Here is an 18524-nt window from a genome sequence, read left to right on the forward strand (position 1 = left end):
TAGGGCTGTTCTCAATAGCATATTGTCTATGTGTAAATTCTTTAAATTTTTTTTTTTTTGTTTTTTGTTTTTTTAATTTGAGAAATTTAGTTGTCGACACTTCCACTGTTTGAGACAGAGAGGCTGGGGAGGCACTTTGAGCCATTGAGCTGGGTTAAATACGTCCCTTTGACCTGAGGTTGTTACCCTAAATGGCTAAAAGTCCCTCCTCTCCTCATCTGTCCATATTTAAACTCCCTCTGTGGCTGCCACTCTCTTCATCTTCTCCCTATCGACACACACCTTGGTAATTGGTGATGTGGACCATATGTTGGGTCTGAATGGCCTCCTGTTCTGCAGGGCCATTAGACATACTCAAGGACATATCAGAACCTTGTTATTAGGCTACCTGTTCTCTCCTGGGCTGGCGTCAGGGGCAGGGGGATATAGTCTCCCAGTCTTTCCACCTTCCTATCTCTTCTTCAAATCACTGCCTGTAGCCTCTAGTATGTGTGACTGGACGGTGTTCTGTCAGTGTGTGTAATCTTCATCATTAAGTGACCACCTCAGACCTTATTAACAGGCCAAGGGGACCCAGCAGTGGCGTGACCTCTCATCTGGAGGGTCATTGTGTTTAAATAGGCGGGTAGAGCAAAGGACTTGCAGGTTTATCAATCAGTCGAACTTTATTTATGCAGCACCTTTCACACAAGTTGAGTGCAGAGGTGTTTACCAGTGCACCGCACAAAATAAATAGATTAAACTAAAACAGTAAATTTAAAAACTTTTATAAAACCCTTGTTAAACAGAGGGGATTTCTGTCTGTGTTTAAAAATATCAATATTTTCAGCTTCATTCAGATCCTGTGGAAGGCTGATTCAGCTGATTCAGGAGCGTAACGGCTGAAAGCAGCGTCATCGAGGGGTTTTATTCTGTGCTTTTGAACAGCTAAAAGAGAAGAACCAGCAGATCTGAGGGGCCTTTCCTGGGTCACAAATGAAAAGCATTTCTGATAGATCATCTTGTCTAAGACTGTGGAGTACCTTATAGACTAATAAAAGAATTTGAAAACCAATGCAAAAGCAGAGTCTTATTCAGCACTCGTGCTGCAGAACTATGGATTTATTGTATTCTTCAGCAGACCTGACAGGAGAGTGTTACAGTCGTCTAGCCTGCTAGTTAGAAAAGTGTGAACTGGCCTCAGTGTTTTTGCTGCTTTTGTGAGACGCCATACAAGATCTTTGAAATTTAAGTCGAGTCTCTCCAAGGTTTCTTGCTTCTTGGCTCAGGGTGAGTCCCAGTGTATTTAGTTTGGAGTCCAGTTTCTCTCTCTGAACCTTTGAACCAACATTATTTCTGTTTTGTCCCGACTGAGTGGCAAACAGTTCTGTGACATCCAGACATTTATATCTAAAAGTGAAAAAGAGAGTTTGCCTGGTGTCATCAGGAGACACAGCCAATACGACATGTTTTTTAAATCAAATCATTGATAGAGAAGGACCTGTTTGATAACGCCTTTATATTGTAAAAAGCCATGTTAGTTCCTGATCATTCTGCTATTGAACATGACAGGTTAGTCATGTTTGACCCTTTTATAACTGGGTGAGGTAAGAAATCATGGTGAGATACATTGTTCTGTATTGTGGGCGTGAATCTGAGAGTCCCTGTGGTTGGGGTGCAGTTCATCATGCTTAAAGAACGCAGGGCCGCCCCAGAGGAGATCAAAGTTATCTATAAAAGGGATCTTGAATTAATCACAGTTTTCCACCATGCATTTATGGTGACTGAAAAGAAAGGTTTTCTATGCTCCTTTTGTAAGCTGAGAGGCGTCCTGAGATTGTTAGGTCCTTTCCAGTTTTTTTTTTTAAGAGTGGTGAAAAGTGGACAGCTGCAGAGGTCCCATGGAAAGGGAACGACAGGCCCCAAATGGTGAAGTCACCGATCACCACCGTGGAAGCAAACGATGGTGGGTGGGTGCAGCGGGATGATGGCGATCAAGGGACAAGTCTGGGCTCAGCACCATGGAACAGTTTTCCAGCCTGAGCTCTGGATGACATTGTAGTGGGTGGAGGACTTTCCTCTGGTTCTCCTCACTTGTTTCTGTCACCGACCCATTTCCACCGAGGCTCCTTTGGGCCTGGTGTGGACCAGGAGCCTGCTGAGCGTCCCGTAGTTGGAGCTGCAGTGTCAGAGGTCAGCAGTGGAAATTGCTCCTTGGCCAGTTTTTCCACACATTGCTCTCGATCTGGGAGCGTTGAGGCAAGGAGTGCTGAGTTTTTCCATGCCAACTGCTCCAACTCAAACTGAAGAATTAAAAATGTCCTGAAGTTTTGACAATTCTTTTAAAATAGCATCGAGCAAAGTCCAGAGAAAGTTATTTCTTTCCAGGATCCTCTGGTTGCTGCACAGAGTAATGTTACAGGCAGCAACAGGTTGTCATCCCGCTCAGTCCACAGAAGACCGAAGTTTTATGATCTTCAGTTTAAAATGACTTTAAATCTGATCAAAATAAATAAAATAAAAGTTGCAAAGTCAAAACAAACTGGAGAAGAAGGAGTCAGCCACCTTGACCTATGTGAATATGTGCATTTGGGTTTTGGTGTTGTTGTTTTGTTGTTGTTGTTTTTTTTTTTGCATGTGTTCATTGCTGCCGCTAAGCTCTGAGGTCCCTTGAAGCTGCTTGTGAACACATTCCCAGTCTTACTGCTGTATCCTCTGCCAATTAAAACAATTCCACTTCCATCCCATGTTTTGCCAGCCAGTCTGTGTAGCTGGAACGTTTTGAACTTCTCGTTTCCAAAGGATTTTCTTGGAAAATTAGCATTAAGTCTTTTTCTTATTTGAGGCACACATGGTAGAAATGTTGCCCAGTCGTGGTCTTAATAGTGATCTTAATGTATCCTGAAAAAAAAAAAAAAGAACAGTGAATATTGTGTTTGTCCACAGATTTACCTGTTTCTGTGAGGATCTCAAGAGTCTGAACGCATGAATAGATGCAGAGCGCGGACCATTGTCATCCTACAGGTAAGGTGTACACTGTGACAATACACTGTTTAAATATTTTGTACATCCCATATCATAACACAGCATGGACATTAGATGAAGATGATCAAAATCATCATTGAACTATTAATGAGATAACAAACACATTTCCATCTCTGGAATGATTCTGGTTGCAAGAGAATGTTAAGGAGCCACGCTAGCGGCAGGATCACGTCAGAATGGAAAAGTCACTATCCTTTAATCGGTCTACCTTAATCACTAGCAGCCTAATAAAGAAAAAATACAAGGGGGTTAGTCGCTATAAAAGAGTAAAGCACCTATTATTGGTCGTCTTTCTTTTCACCCTGTGCCTCTGTCTAGCGAGTCCAGACAAGCCTCCAGTAAAAGGTGAGGATGTTTGTTCTTCACCTCGCTACAACTGGGTCAGTGAGCAAGGTAAAGGTGTTTACCTACGGCTCATAGCTCACAGTGCCCTCGTGCCCTCACAGGCCATTTGAGATGGATTCATATTCTTGGAAGAAGTAGGAAAACACACGTCTGTGAACCACTTTTTAAATGATGATGTGTTGTGCATTGTTTGAATGAAATTCTGCCTGTTTAAATGTGTGAACCAAAGGTAATTCTCCTCTCCAAACATGCCTGTTGGATGATTTGTGGTTACAGCAGTGTGTGCGATGGTGTATGACTGTTCACAAATTATCCCCACCAAGAAAAACAGTATCAACAGTTCAGCGTGAACTCTGTCCTGTTACTTTGTCCAACACATGACTTCATGTTGAAGTTTATATCTCAACTCAGGCAGCAGAGCAGTTTTGCATGCACAGGTAATCACCAGCAATTCATGTTGACTCTCTCTCTCTCTCTCTCTCTCTCTCTCTCTCTCTCTCTCTCTCTCTCTCTCTCTCTCTCACACACACACACACACACACTGACAGACACATTTCTCTCTCACACTCACTCAGTCTGTCTTTCTGGTTCGCTCTGCCCTGACCTGCTGAAAGGCTTTCAGGGCTGTGTCAGTCAGCCAGCAACTCTCTCTGTTCAGAGTCTTGGACGCCAGCCTGTCCTCCCTCCTCATTCTTTTACATTGGCTTCCTTGTCATGTTAAGATGTAGGGAACACAGACTGGCGTGTGTGTGTGTGTGTGTATTTGTTTGTGCACTTGTGCATAAAATGGGTGCTTCACTGTTTAGCGTTAGTTAGCAACATGTGTACAAGTATGTTTCACTTTGTAATATGTGCGTGCCTGTCGTATTATTGTGTGATCATTTTGTGTGTGTGTGTGTGTATCATCGTGGGTGAATTTGCAGAACAGCTAGAAAAAAAGCAGCTGGCCGCTTTGTAACATGGACAGCGTCTGTTGTTGATTCTGCTGGACTGGAGGTTTCAGCTCTGCCCAGCCCAGCTCCTCCTGCCTGCAGCTGCTCGGACTCTCCCTTTCAATAGATTTCATAGTCCTCAAAAAAAAAAAAAAAAGCTTTGTAGAGCCCTTGAGGAAGTAAACGCCGACCTTCTTCCAGAGCTGACTTTGTCAGGTCATAAAGTGATCTGAATCTTAATTATTTAACTTTCTGGTGACATGTGTTCGGCAGTTTTTGGCTCTGTGTATTCTCAGTACATTTTAAATCGACTTTTCCTCCGCATGTGTTCTTCCCTTTGAGTATCATCGTTTCCTGCAGGAAATTGTTGTCATAATTAAGTAGACCAAAATTACCGTGAATAGAATGGTTGTGGTTCCATGAGGGAAGTAATTTAAGGCAGTTGGTAATGAAGCTAAAACTAATGTGATCCAACCATTATATTGATATCAGCATGTAAGTAAAGTTATTAGCTAAAGTATATATAGCATAAAATATATAGTATAATATGATTAATGTAGTGCAATGCAGTGTAAAATGCTCCTGAGTCACAGTGAGTCATTTGGTGAGCAGGTTGAACTGTTCATGTAAAATATATTGCTCTCAAAAATCCAGTATTCTGTAGCAGTATCTCTGGCTATGATGTAAACTCTACGTGCTGCACACTGAGTGTCCAGTGATTTTCAGTCGTCCATCTTGTGCACACCTGGTGGAATAGATGACCTGTCTATACAAGCTGTGTAAAGGTATATTTCTTTCATTTTACATGCAGAACTACGGCGATCGTGTATTGGGCTCTGAGTGCTCCCAGAGGGCAGGTGACCTACACTCTGTACCGTCCCTGAATGCATCCTGTGCAGACACAGGCCGAGGACCAAAGTTGCTGATGCCGCTCTGCTAACATACTGCTCAGGCTACGTTTCCTGTGTAGACATGGTGTCATATGGGATGATGGTTAATGCTGGTGAAGCAGCCATCCTCCACTCTCATATCCAGTGTGAAAGCCTGGACTTTTCCACTTTATCACTGTAACTTGAGTTACTGTGATAAAATAAATAAATCCCCACTTGAGAATCGGTCCATCTCCAAACCTTTCTCAGATGGATTCATCTAATCAGTGAACACAATGGACTGGCCTAATATACACAGGCCTAACACATACCCAGTGACTGATGGAAAAACCACAGGCAGGTGGTTAGAGGAGAAGTAAAAAGGTTTTCGTGATTTATCCTAATGTTTCTTAGCGTGCTGACTCAAACAGGTCTGCCAGTAACCAGCGACTGATCCACCCTCCCTGTTCTCCGCTACCAGCTGTGTTGACTGTCCCGTGCATGGGAACTCTTGATTACTAGGTTGACTGTACATTTGGGCTGGCTGAGGCTGGCAGCCAGCTTATTGTGCCTCCCTCAACAACACACACACACACACACACACACAAAATACATCCTTCAACTTTGATCGTGGAGAGTTGTAACTGGCTGCTGCTCCGCCATCCAGAGCCTCAGGTTATCCTTCAGTCTTTATTAGCCTAATGAATGTTTATCTATACTACAGTACGTCTGTCTGAAGATGCCTCTGGCAGCTGTTTCATGTCCAATAACCTCATGTTGGCAGACAACTGCATGTTTTTTTTGCTTCATTAGAAGCTTCAGCTGTGAGAGCTGGGGATGATGTCTTCATGAAAGTTTATGATTTGTTGATTTTAATAATCTGTTGTGTTTCTTGATGTGATTGTTAGAGACGTGCTAGGAAAACACCACTCCTCCATATAACAAGACACAGGTGTAGTGAAATGACATAAGCGTATGAGCTCAGTTGGAGATGGCTCTGCAGCCAAAATATGATTTTACTTGAAATGCGTCCACAGCTTTAGATTTATGATAAATCTTGCTCAGTGTAATGAAACCTCATATTAATATCAAGGGACACTAAATGTGATGAAAAACTGCTAATGTTGAAACATTTTGGAATATTTCAATAGAGTCTTGGTTGGTTATCAATAACAGATGCTTTTAAAAAGTCTTGATTTTCCAAATATTTGGAACTTGTTGAAATGGATTGTAAACACATTATCATTGAATCTTTTAGCCAACTTAAATCCTCAGTTCATGTGGTTTTATATTTCTGCCTTATCAGTGTATGAGGCGTTAAATGTGTCATATAGATTAACCTCTAAAAGCACAATTTGTGTGCAGTCAGTAGTTGCTATGGGTGGGTGACGTGTCCAAAAAGAAAATGACCAAACCCTAATTACGGGCCCTGTATTACAAGCACATCGGAGCATTTCCTGCATGTTATATAATAAAATAAAAAATGTGAGACATAATCCATCTGGCTTGACTCTCATGAGGTTATTAGAGGGAAAATATACAGTATGCTCAGTGAATGGAAGTTTAATGAAGCACATGAAATCATCAGTGTCTCTAATACACATGCTCAGTCTGTTACTGGATGCTGTACTCATACCAGATGTTGTGTCCAGCCAAGTTGTTGTGGTAAGTTATTATGCACAATAATGGTTATATAATACACATTGTAATGCAGAGTTTCTTTATTGCTCGTCTCTGAGGCTTGGTATGAGTGCTCAGGGTGCAGGGGTAGGTACATCAGGGTTTAGCAGCATCCCTCCACTGAACATCTCCAGTGCAGCTCCTCTCCATCTTTCCTTAAATATCAGTGTTGAGTTTTGACAGTTGTTTCATTGGGCTGACAACAAAAGTACCATGAATTATGATTCAGCTGTTCAGACAGAGGTTTGTATTGCCACTAAACCAGACGTGTGAGAGATTTAGAAGCACATATGAACAGGGCTCCATATCAATTTACATTTTTTTATATTGGTGTCAATGAGACTCTGGAGCTACAGCGCAAAACCTTTTATTAGCCATGCTAGCAACGTAGGACTACTGGTCTGTCGGTCGGCGGGTACATCAATTTAGTCCAGACTTAAATATCAGCAAAAACAGCAATGTTTAAAATACATCTTATAGACAAAATGTATATAATAATAAGAAAAAGTAAGGTGAATAATCAGTAGTTAAAATAATCATGAGTTGCTGCCCTAATAAGGGGAAATAGTTTTGGGCCATGCTCTAATCAGGGCGACCTGCAGTTTAAACACAGTCTTCAGTTCTGCTCTGCTTCTGTTTGCTGACATCTGCTGTAGGTTGCCTTTGATAGAGAAGCACACATTGCCTCCCCCTCAGGTCACCGAGAACACAAAGTGTATCTCTGTGTGGTGCAGTGTCTCCGTCTTCTCTCGTACAGCTACAGTATGTAGTTTCACCGGCCTCATGCATAATTCAGCTCAAAGTCTGAGAGACGTTTGCTTTGAATTCACCAACTCTCTACCCATTTCCAAGCTTCTCTCAGACGGGAAACAGATCTTATAACCAGGGAACGGGAGAGGAAATGATAAATGAAGGAAAGGCACGGATACACCGCTTCAGATCAATGCAAATCTGAGCTCTGTTTATTGTTGTAGGTGCTGAGGTTTTGTCAAAGGAATACTGCCTTTGATCACAGTCGTAGGAAGCTTGACCTGTACGTTTGTGTTTGACACCTAGCTGACCCGCTGTACATTTATGTGTGAGTGTGTACATGAAAGATTATTTTTTCAGTAACAAATACTCAATCACATGGATTTTTTTTTTTTTTTTGCCTGTGATTGCAGTTTCCTTTTTCTCCTCACTGACTTTTAACAGAGAACTTATTAAGTGGTCTTATTTAAGTTTCTTTGCTCTGTTGAGGACAGTGAGGAGGACACTTGGGGGTGGGGGGGGCATTGGGAGGTCTGATTGAGGTCTAGGGTCAGGCTCAGGCTACTGAGGACTTGCTCATGCTATTTCTCTCTGCAGGATTTCAGAGACCTCGACCAGCAGGAACTCTTTGTGTTTTTTTCATCTTGTAAAGAACTGTAACTAAACAAATATTGTTGCTTTGACATACACAATTTAAATTTGTCTGCCCCCCTGAAAGCCCTGTTTTGTTCTGCCATGGAAAAAATGACTGTTGGGTTTCTTTTGCGGAGAAGTGGGGAGATGGAGCCCTGAGGGACGTGTATTCATAACACCAGTGCCTCTTTTCTTTCAGCCTGTATTGTCTGGTATTGTGGATCCTCTTTGCTCTATTGTCTTGTGAATTCTGCTGGTGGTCTCTCATGTAAACAGCTCTCAGAAGGGAACCTTCTCCACTCTCCTTTTCAAAAGCACTTTCTTTCTTTCTTTTTTTTTTTTTTAATCTGGGCCTGTGTCTCTTTCTGTGGTTACCTTCTCGACTGTCTGCCTGTCTCTGTCTCTTTTCCCCATCCCCGCTCTTTCTCCACACCCACTCACACAAACATCCCAGATCTAACCGTTAGTGGCAGTGGCTCTGTCCCAGTTCAGACCTAACAGTGTATTGGGGTTTTAGATGCCAGTGGGGAAGAAAGGACCCTGCTGGCTTGTCAGCATCTCTGACCCCTCTGTCACAATGGGTCCCTCTCCCCTCCCACTCATTTCCCTGCCAAGCTGGGAAGAGTAAATATTTATCAGCCCTCACAACAATGGCCAGCTCAGAGGAGAAAGAGACTTTGACCAGAGCTCATGCAAGGCCTGTAGGCAACACTGGTGTCTGTCTGGGCCTAAATATGGGCTGCAGGAAGATTAAAATGTAGCCTCCAAATTATTTTGAAGAAATATATTAGTGGTTATGTTACGACACCAGAACTGTTCTGACACTAAAGGCTGAGTCCAAGACTTAGTGAGCTGGTTAAAAGTTTTTTTTACACAGATGATTATTTGAATTTAGTTCATGGATCAATATCAGCGTAAACCTGAATCTCTTTTGGGCCTAAGAATTGCTTTATGATTCTAATCACCTGAAATTATATTTAGTATTTGAACTTAATATCTTATCTCCCATCCAACCATGTCCTAATGATTATGGTGATCCTTTGACTTGTTCCCTAGCACCAACATGAGGTTGACACCTGTGTTTTTTAGTGAAATGCCTCCACAGGTGTTGTACTGGTTGTCATGAATTCTGGTCCAGACATTAATCTACATCTGTGCAATCATTAAAATCTGAATTTGTCCAGTACTTTGATGTATAACCAAAAACCTGCAACACAAATCCCTTTCCCATAAGTTGTCATTGTGAGCAAACTGTTGTTAGTGTTAATGTTAATGCTAATGTCCCCTGCAACTGTGTTTTACCACGACTTAACAAAGCTGCACATTTGAAACCAGAACAAAATAATTCAGTTCTGTTTGTTTGTTTTGTTTGTTTATTTATTTATGGAGGGAGAAAATGAGAAGAACCAACTCTTAGCCAGGTTATGGCAGCTACTGTACATAACACTATGATCAGGTCATAGTAATGTGATCAGCTTATTTAAAAGGGATGGTGGATAAGAAGCTAAGTTCGATCAGTGATTGGTTGCAGTCGATGTGTAAAACGAGGATTTATATTATGGACCGTGTCTCTTTTCTCTGCCCTTGAGACACATTTAGTGTCTTTCCTTCCCCTCCTCTTCTCTGCTCAGTAAGATTAGTATCTATTAAACATCACTACAGTACATCACAATTAATAGCCATGTGTTGAGGAGAGGGCCTGGCTGTAGCTGTATGGAAACAGACAGTACTGAAGACAGTCTTTGTTCTCTGAGTCACATGCCACCACTCTCCGAGTGGCATTAATGGCCTAAAGGCATGGCGGCCTGCGTGGACGCTGGAAAATAGATGGACCCTGCAAGAAGGAAGAAGACATTGCTTTTGACTAATGTGACAACATGATGACGTACAGTATGGTCCATCAGGGGAACTGGACTTGTTGTTCAATCCAAGTGGAAACAGTAAGAGTTAAAATAAAAAGCAGATTGTATCCGTATACATGTCTTTAGGCAGCAGTATGTGACCAGTATCACTGCAGCTGGAGGGAGATGAGGCAGAAAGTCCACGAATATATTCAGCACAGAATGTCATGTGACATACAGTCGAGGAAACACCTGCTTAAATGACTAACATAGAGTATATTACAAGCAGGTGCTTCTACACATGTTGAGTATGAGGGATAATTAGGCAGTTAAACATTCCTTATGGTCGTGTATATAAATGTTGGACACACTCAGTTGCCAAATATTCTGGCTGCTGTGGCTCAAAGACCACTTTGTTTAACTTTCGGATGTTGCATTAGGGACAAATACTAAGATCGTGTTAGCTTTTGAGTCTCAGGGTGCAAATCTGTGTGGAAGAGCAGTGGTTTTGTAGGTCTGTACAGCCTTACGCTTCTAACACAGTCTAATTCATTACCAGGAAGTTTCATCCAGAAGTTTCATTGAAGAACATTCAAGGGATACTGTGGTCATGCTGCTCTGCATACGTCTGCTCATTACAGTCACAGATACTCTTTCACAAGTGTTGCAGAGTTTTGCTGAGTGATGGGAGAGCACTGGTATGGACTGGCACTTCTGCAACACTCCCAGTACATGCTGATGCCATGCTGCAGCGCTTTCCACTCCTTTTAGCAGCTGTCTGTTACACACACATTATACTGTGTCTGTTTCTTTTTTTTTTTGGCTACTTACAATATACAGTCAACAAAGGCAGTCAAATCATATAGAGCACGTCAGCTTGCTGGCACACTCTGCCTCTCCACTGGCCTGTTAATTGGCCCAATAATATTTGTTTTGGCAGAAACCCATTATGAGACTCTGCTATGTCAGATATGGTGTGAAATGGCAGGGGTTGAAGGGTTGGCTGGGATGAGGCTGATGGCTGCCAGAGAACTGCATGTTTATGAGACTTGACTTAAACTCTGTGGTTTTAAGTGTTGGAGACTATGATATTGGTACATTTGATACTTCTTTGTATGAACATTTTAGAAAAAAAATAGTAATGGCTCCTGCATTGTTGTTTAGAAATGAATTTGGTGGTGGCCCAGAGGCTCTCAAAAACTTTGGCTGCAAATGTCCGTGACACTCACTGGGCTCAAGGTGTGTTGTAGACACACAAACTTCTATAATTTACTTCTAATAATAATAATTAAAAAAAGGAGAGCTCAGTAGAGGTACAGACATGATAAATCAGGGAAAATATGTGAGAAGCCATTTTTCCTCATTTGTTGAAATAACTTACAGATACCTCTGTGGAAGATTGTGTGAAGCTGGCACTGAAACTGAAGCGCTACAATGTGGAAAACATCAACAGCCTTGGCAGGTGCTTGTGTATTCAGAGATCAGATTCAAAAGAAGACTTTCTTTCCAAATCTGCTGGAATTGATTCATCTCAGTAGGTCGATCCACCTAATGTGGAAATAATATATATAACAGCTAAACTGGAAACCAGTTGTAGGCCGTTGTGCAGTGGATGCATTATTCCAGCCGACTTCTTTTTGGTAGCAAACTCACCGTATCATCTGCGAAATGTTGCACTGTATTTCCAACTTCAGAGAACTGGATCAGCACCAGTTCCAAAGCCCCAGATATCATTGGTCTACCTCTGGTCGTCCCATTATTGTGCCTTCAGGGGGGAGGCCATTTGACCCAAAGCGTGATGTAATTCCATAAGCCTGTCACTAATAATTTCCCCCTCCTTTTTAATGACTCTGAGATTAATGCCAGACTGAGACCGGGGCTCCGTCATTTTCGGGGCGTGGAGTTTTTTTTCCCCCTCGTCTGCTTTTATAGTAATTATACACTGTTTATAAATATTTATGGGCATATACAGACAGCTAATAAAGTCAGCATTGGCTACAGGAAACTGGACAACTTTCCAGTTATTTTCATTTTTTGAGCATTACTGTTCCTCCCTGCCGCCCCGCTTTCTGGTGCCAAAAAGCTCTACCCACCATTTGAGTCATAATAATAACAACTTGTTTTCTCACATAAGAAAGACAAGAAAAAAGAAAAAAAATTGCAAACAGACCTTCGGTCCAATAAGTATGCGTCCACATGCCTGGCGGAGACAAACATACCCTCATGTGTCCACGGTTATATATCTGCCGTGCAAGTGGCGGCACGGACGGACGGGGGCTGAGGGATGCCGCGCAGACAAATACACACACCTGTATGTGCCTGCACATTTTCACACCGCCTCGCTCATGTATGCACATGTATACACACACACCTGTACACACACAGACACCTGTAGGCCCTATCTTCCTATGTTGTACTGTATCGGTTTTCTGTTTGATGTAGAATTTGTTTTTGGCTGTCGAGGCTCGGTGCCCACGGAGGAGTCAGATGTTGTGTGAAGTGGATGAGCTGTCAGGAGGAGAAAGGGGCGCCATTATTGTTTCGGCACAGTTTGTTTATTCTTAAAGATGGCGCCTTTGATGGTCAGAGGGATTTCATACAGTAAAGTTTAGGAATGACAAAACACACACCTTTTTCTTTCATATTGTCTTTCTCCTTGTTTTCTACTTCACACACACACACATGCACAAATTTACTGCACTCCATCCACTGTGTTAGAGCCAGCGCAGTGTGTGCATGTGTGTGTGTGTGTGTGTGTGTGTGTGTGTGAGAGTAGTAGTGCATATATGGGATTATTTCTAGGGTCCATTTGTCAAAGCACACATTCATCATGGAGCCCACTGGTGTCAGACCTGCTGCTTTCCCACCATGTCTCCATTACGCTCTGCTGGTACTCGCTTAGACACTCAGCACCTGACCTGACACACACACACTCCCACACAGAAAAATGCACACACACACACATTTTCACACCGTAACTGACTCTCAACTACTGGAGAGACAGGCTAGAAAAGATAAAAGGTAAAAAAGATAAATGAATTTAGTGAAATAACCCTGGGGAAGAGACAGTTCACAGTCCTACTCTGAAAGTCAGTTTTTTTTTTAAAGTCATTTTCCTTTTCCTCTTTCCCATTATTTACTTTGGGCTGATTTGGTGAATGTCTTCTGGACTCTAACTGCATCACAGGCTTGTTTTTATTCAGTCCCTGCAGTGTATTTCAGTAATGAGACTGGATTCCACCCCCCCCCCCCCCCCCCCCGATTATTTTTACCATTCACAGTGTGCTTAAATTATCATGAAGTGAAACCATAAACTCAGAGACCGTCCTTCAGCTGCCTTTCAAACAGGAGCCTGGACTCAGGCTCAGTCCTCACAGCAGCATCTGCTCTGCTGAAGTGTCCTTGAGCAACTCTTTGTCCCTGCAGACCTGTAAAAAAGGATCATGTCTCTAACCTGCCTGTGAAAGTATTCTGTTGGATTTCTGTCACCTGTAAACTATTGTCCTCTTAAGCTGTTCAAGTTGAGTTTGTCTCTCCTCTCAGTGTCAGGGGCTTTACTTACCGCTACTATTTCGATCGCGCTTCTTAATAATCAAATAAAACGTTTAGATCAAGATGTTTAGCAGGCTGGTTAACAGCCAGTAATAAAGTGAAATGGAAAGCTGTCTTCCTGTAGCTAATTAGATAAATAATTAGACTAGACCTGAAACTATATGTCATTATCACTTAATCTGTCAGTCAGAACTGAATGAGCTTGTGACTTGTTTTGTGTTGTCTTGCATCCTGCAGCAGAGCTTCTCTCTTTTCTTTTCTCTCAGATTGTGGAAAATAAAGAGAGAGAAAACTCAAGGCAGAATGTGGGAGACGGACGGAGAGATGTGAGTGTGTGTGTGTGTGTGTGTTTCTTTTTTTGTGTTTGTGTGTGTGCATGGAGCGGAGAGCAGCTGCAGAGGCCCCTGGTTCTCTGCTCACTGGCGCACACCTCTCCACAGGGAGATGGGAGGGCTCCATGTGCCCTGAGCTCAGCTCTAACTGCCCCCAGAACCGGAGACAACCCTCACACACACACACACACACACACACACACACACACACACACACACACACACACGCACACGCACACACACACACGTATACTCTACACTACATGTGTCACATACCTCATGCACTCAAGGGCCCCCACTTGCTTGTTTTCTACCTTTTCTCTCTCTCTCTCTGCTCTCTTTATATTTTTGGCTCACTATGTAATTTCAGTTCAATTCAGTTCAACATTTATTGGCATGAAGAGTATTACAGCAGCAGCCAGGAAGAAAAGGCTAAAAGGGAACAATTTAACATAACTATAGAATATACGCTGAATATGTTTTATCTCTCTATCTCTTACATCCACACACACACACACACCAGCTATCTGGAGCCAGAAAGCCCTTTTAGTGAATCTAAATCAGCTCCCCCCTGCCCGGCTCTGTGCCCCCTGTCAGCCCTCAGAGGGCCCTCCAAGAGCCCACTTGTCCTTCGGAGAGATGACACAGGATGAAGTCACTCCATTTGCCTTGGCACCAGCATCTTTGTTTCAGGCTCTGTGGTACTGTGCCAAGGGCTATGTTCTCACAGCAGAGTGTTCTGCCCGGTGCTCTATGAGAGGGACAAGACCATAAAAACTAAAGTGTCCTCTGTGTAGCTCAACAAATTGCAGTGTAGGACAGAGCGTGCCCAGCTCAAGCGTGGCAGGAAACTTTTTTTTTTGTTTTGTCTGTCATGCACAGAGGCTAGTTCATCTGTACAATTCAACTACACTACTGTTTTACCAGCCAGCAATATTTGGACCAAACCGGCTACGGCTGACAACTGATGGCAGATTATTTGTTGATTGAATACAGCAAGTCACGCAAATTTCCTGTTGAATATTCTCACTCTTTTATATATACCAAACACTCAGGCAGCGTATAGCTCATTAGCAAATATATACCTGGAAAAGGTTGTACTAATGACAGAAGAAATTTAAAAGGTTTTCCATTTACCACCTCCATTAATTAGTTTCCAGAAAGAAAATAGAAGTTATATAATCCGATATCTATAAAATATGAACACTTTGGACTCAGACAGTCCCTGAGATGTTGCTAAGTAACCCCCAAACTACCATATGACATATATATAGCATGCTGGTGATTTTCTAATGTTTTAAAATAAGCTGGAAACAGACCTACAGTGTCTAACAGAGTCAAATCTTGCAGTCACACAGGTCTTTTAGTGATTTGTGGTGGTTGCATCTGGGACGAATAAGATACCAATGACAACAAAACAGACAGTCAGCATTAGAAATGTGTTTTTTGGCACCCTTTTGTGATATTCTTGTGGCTAGTTACAAATAACACAGTGTTCTTTTTGAAAAACACTGCAGTGGATAGGATCTGAACGCATGATGGAAAACGGTCACACACGCACAGAAACAGAGGAAATGAGCGTGTTATGAACATCCTTGCTCATCTGCCCACAATAAAGTTGGCGACGTGAAGGTCCTTGTAAAGCGGATGATGATTTAGATGGAGAAGGGGTTTTGAAGTGGCCTGGAAGTCAAGGAGACGTTTCTAAGACTGGCCTTGTCTGCATTCCAGCTGCTGGCTGTGGTGACACTTCAGCTTCAGTGTTTCTAGTAGGTCTGGAGTTTGTGTTTGTCGAAAGAAGGAGAGTGTGTTTTATTCCTTCTCCTTCTATCTCTCTCCTTGCTGCTCCCTTCCTCTCACCCCAGCACCATCCTTTCCGTCCTTCTCTCTCTGCTTGGCCTGCTAAATTCTCCTTTATTTCATCCTTCTCTCCCTCTCCTGCACATCTTCACCTCTACCTCAGTCTCTCTGACTCCCAGAAGGGTTATGACAGCAGGATGTGATCTCACACCTCCCTCCACATTTTCAACCACACAAAAAAATGTCTTGATTTTCTTTTCGGTTTTCCTCCGTGAGGCCATCTCTCCCCCCCTCCCCCCTCCACCCTCCGGGAGGCTCTGTGTGGCCCACAGAAAAATTTGACACACGGATGCGATGTTTCAAGTTTTATCACAGTTTTTCTCCAGAGCCATGTCAGCCCGTCTCTGCTTTGGATTCTTACTGTCAGACGTTATGTGCTCCAGTATTCAGGCCTTTGTTTGCTGCCTTAAAATGTTGTGAATATTGTCTTTGTTTGAGTCGATTATAATAATTCAATAGTTTTCTTGTATTTACCAATGTTGAGAAAACATACTGTTTTCCTACATTAGCCCATTAGTGTAGGCTTCCTGCTCATTCTTTCAAAGATACAGGTTTTGTTTTAGTAGAGAGACAAAAAAATTCAACGGTTCTTCAACCAGACAAAACATGCTATTTAGCTTGCACATTATATTTTACTGATTATTGAACAACAAATTTGACAATCTATTCATCGTTTAATTCAGTTATCAAGCAAAAATGTCAAATATTCTCTGATTCCAGCTCCTCACATGTGAAGTAAATGTTTCTGGGATTAGACTTCTGGTCAGATAAAACAATCTGAAGACATCACTTTGGGCTCACTTGAATTTTGGCCTATTTTTCTCTATCCACGATCAGTAGATTGCAGATATAATCAAATAATTAGTGGATTATTAATATTGCAGGCTTATTTGTCATGAAATTGTATCATCCACAGGTCTAACAAGAAAAGTCTGGTTAAATTTCTGTATTAATAACGTTCTAACTCTGCTGAAATTGACAGTTTCATCTATAGACAACTCAGACTGAGATTGGACTGTGTTTATATTTTAAACCCCAAACCAAAAATATAATTATAGTGTGCCCAGAGTGAAAGGCTGAAATATAGTTTCAGTTGCCAAAAATCTGTTTTGTCTCTCAAAAACATTATAAAAAAAAGTAATGTGCAGGCGGCCTAGGGGCTAAAACGTGGACCACATAAACAACACTGTCCCCAGTTTGATTCTTTTGCTGCATGTGAACCCACCAAGCTTTAGGACAGCTGCTACATATCCTGAAAGGCAAAACCCAGGTACATAAACACTGACACTGTTTTAGTGAGTCAGTCAAACTGCACCAAAAATTGAGCGGAACAGGAAATTATGCCTTTCCATTCTGACATATTCTCACAAAAAGAAAATATCTTTTGGACAGGGAATACACATGCTTTGGCATAAACCCGTGGACACAATTGCGCAAAAATACCCCCGTTCTTTTCCCAAAGGGTGGGCAACACACACATACACACACATTTTGTTTGAGTACGGGGGTGGGGGGGGGTTGTTGAGTGTAAAAAGGTTGCTTTGTGTGTGTGTGTGTGTTTGGGCAGTTCCTCAAAGGCCATTCTCCTCCTGATGAGCAAACGCTAACTTTGGTCCCCTCAAAGACGAACTCTCTTCTATTAATTCACACACACGAAGACCTGTCCACCAAATTCCTCCTAAACAGGCCTCTGTGCAAATTGTCTGTGTCTCTATCCTCTCTCTGCCTCTGATCCTTCTCTCCTTCCGACTTTCCCTCTTTCCACTCTGCATAACTTCCCTTTCCTCCTGTTTGTGTCCGAGATCAAACCAGGACTCTGTTCAAACAAATTAAGATCTCTTTTCTGCTGTGGGGTTTGCAGACACTCCACATTTGCTGGACTCTCCCTCTTCTTCTGCTGCTTCCTCTCTTCAACTTGATAAGAACCCTGCGTTTGCATACCATCGCTCTCCCTTCTTTACTCTCTCCTCTTTTGGTCTGTCCCTCCCCTCCCCACTCTCCTCTTTCTGAAAAACAATAGAAAGAGGAGTTTTGATGGAGCTGTGTCTTTTCCCAGACTGGGAAGTTGCTCAGGAACTTGAGAAAGGGGAAGAGGGAGAGGTAGAAAGGAGGGGGAAGAAAGACAGGGGTGACCTGTGTTATAGAACGACAAAGGCCTGGTTGAGCTGCTCCAAAACCCCTGAAACCATGTGAAATCCTTAGGAAAAACAGATGTAATTAGAAGGCTGAGCCCAGTTTTGTGCCTAAAGTGTGCATATTTTAATGCGTAAAAGCAACAGCAATGAAACAACAGGCCTCTGTTTCTAATTTCTAAACACTGTCTTGTTCCTCTGCCAAATAATAGCAGCTGGCCAGTATTGATTCTGCATGCGATTCAAAAACCTGATGGTATTGTTTCTGTTACTATTTCCAGTCACTTTATGCCAAGAATCATAACAGAATAGGTTTTGAATTAGTGAGTACTGATCTTAAAGCAAGCTTCACAAAAACAAAAATCTGTCGTCCTCCATCTTAAGACCCTAGCGCTACTCTGTGAGTGTGGTGAACCACTCAGAAACAGAGGGAAATTTGCCAAAGACAGTTTATATAGGGTGCTGCTGTAGGGTGGTTCTTCCCAAAGGTTTTAGCGTGCAACCCCTTAAAGCAAAGCTACTGTGCATCTGCTTGAGACAGTATGCCAACAGGTTGTGACCAGTTCAACCAAAG

At 42.4% G+C, this 18524-nt stretch overlaps 1 protein-coding gene across 3 annotated transcripts in view; it reads left to right on the forward strand.

Annotated features, from left to right (window-relative positions):
- The window catches only part of disp1 (dispatched homolog 1 (Drosophila)), a 92317-nt gene that overhangs the window by 38511 nt on the left and 35282 nt on the right, over positions 1-18524 (forward strand). For all 3 annotated transcript variants that reach the window (XM_041063981.1, XM_041063984.1, XM_041063982.1), the window contains one exon: positions 2926-3003. The gene's annotated coding sequence lies outside the window, so the exon portion shown is untranslated. The remainder of the gene's footprint in view (positions 1-2925; positions 3004-18524) is intronic.

This window comes from Toxotes jaculatrix, chromosome 19 (genome assembly GCF_017976425.1).
Source record: "Toxotes jaculatrix isolate fToxJac2 chromosome 19, fToxJac2.pri, whole genome shotgun sequence".
In the NCBI taxonomy this organism is placed as follows: Eukaryota; Metazoa; Chordata; class Actinopteri; family Toxotidae; genus Toxotes; species Toxotes jaculatrix.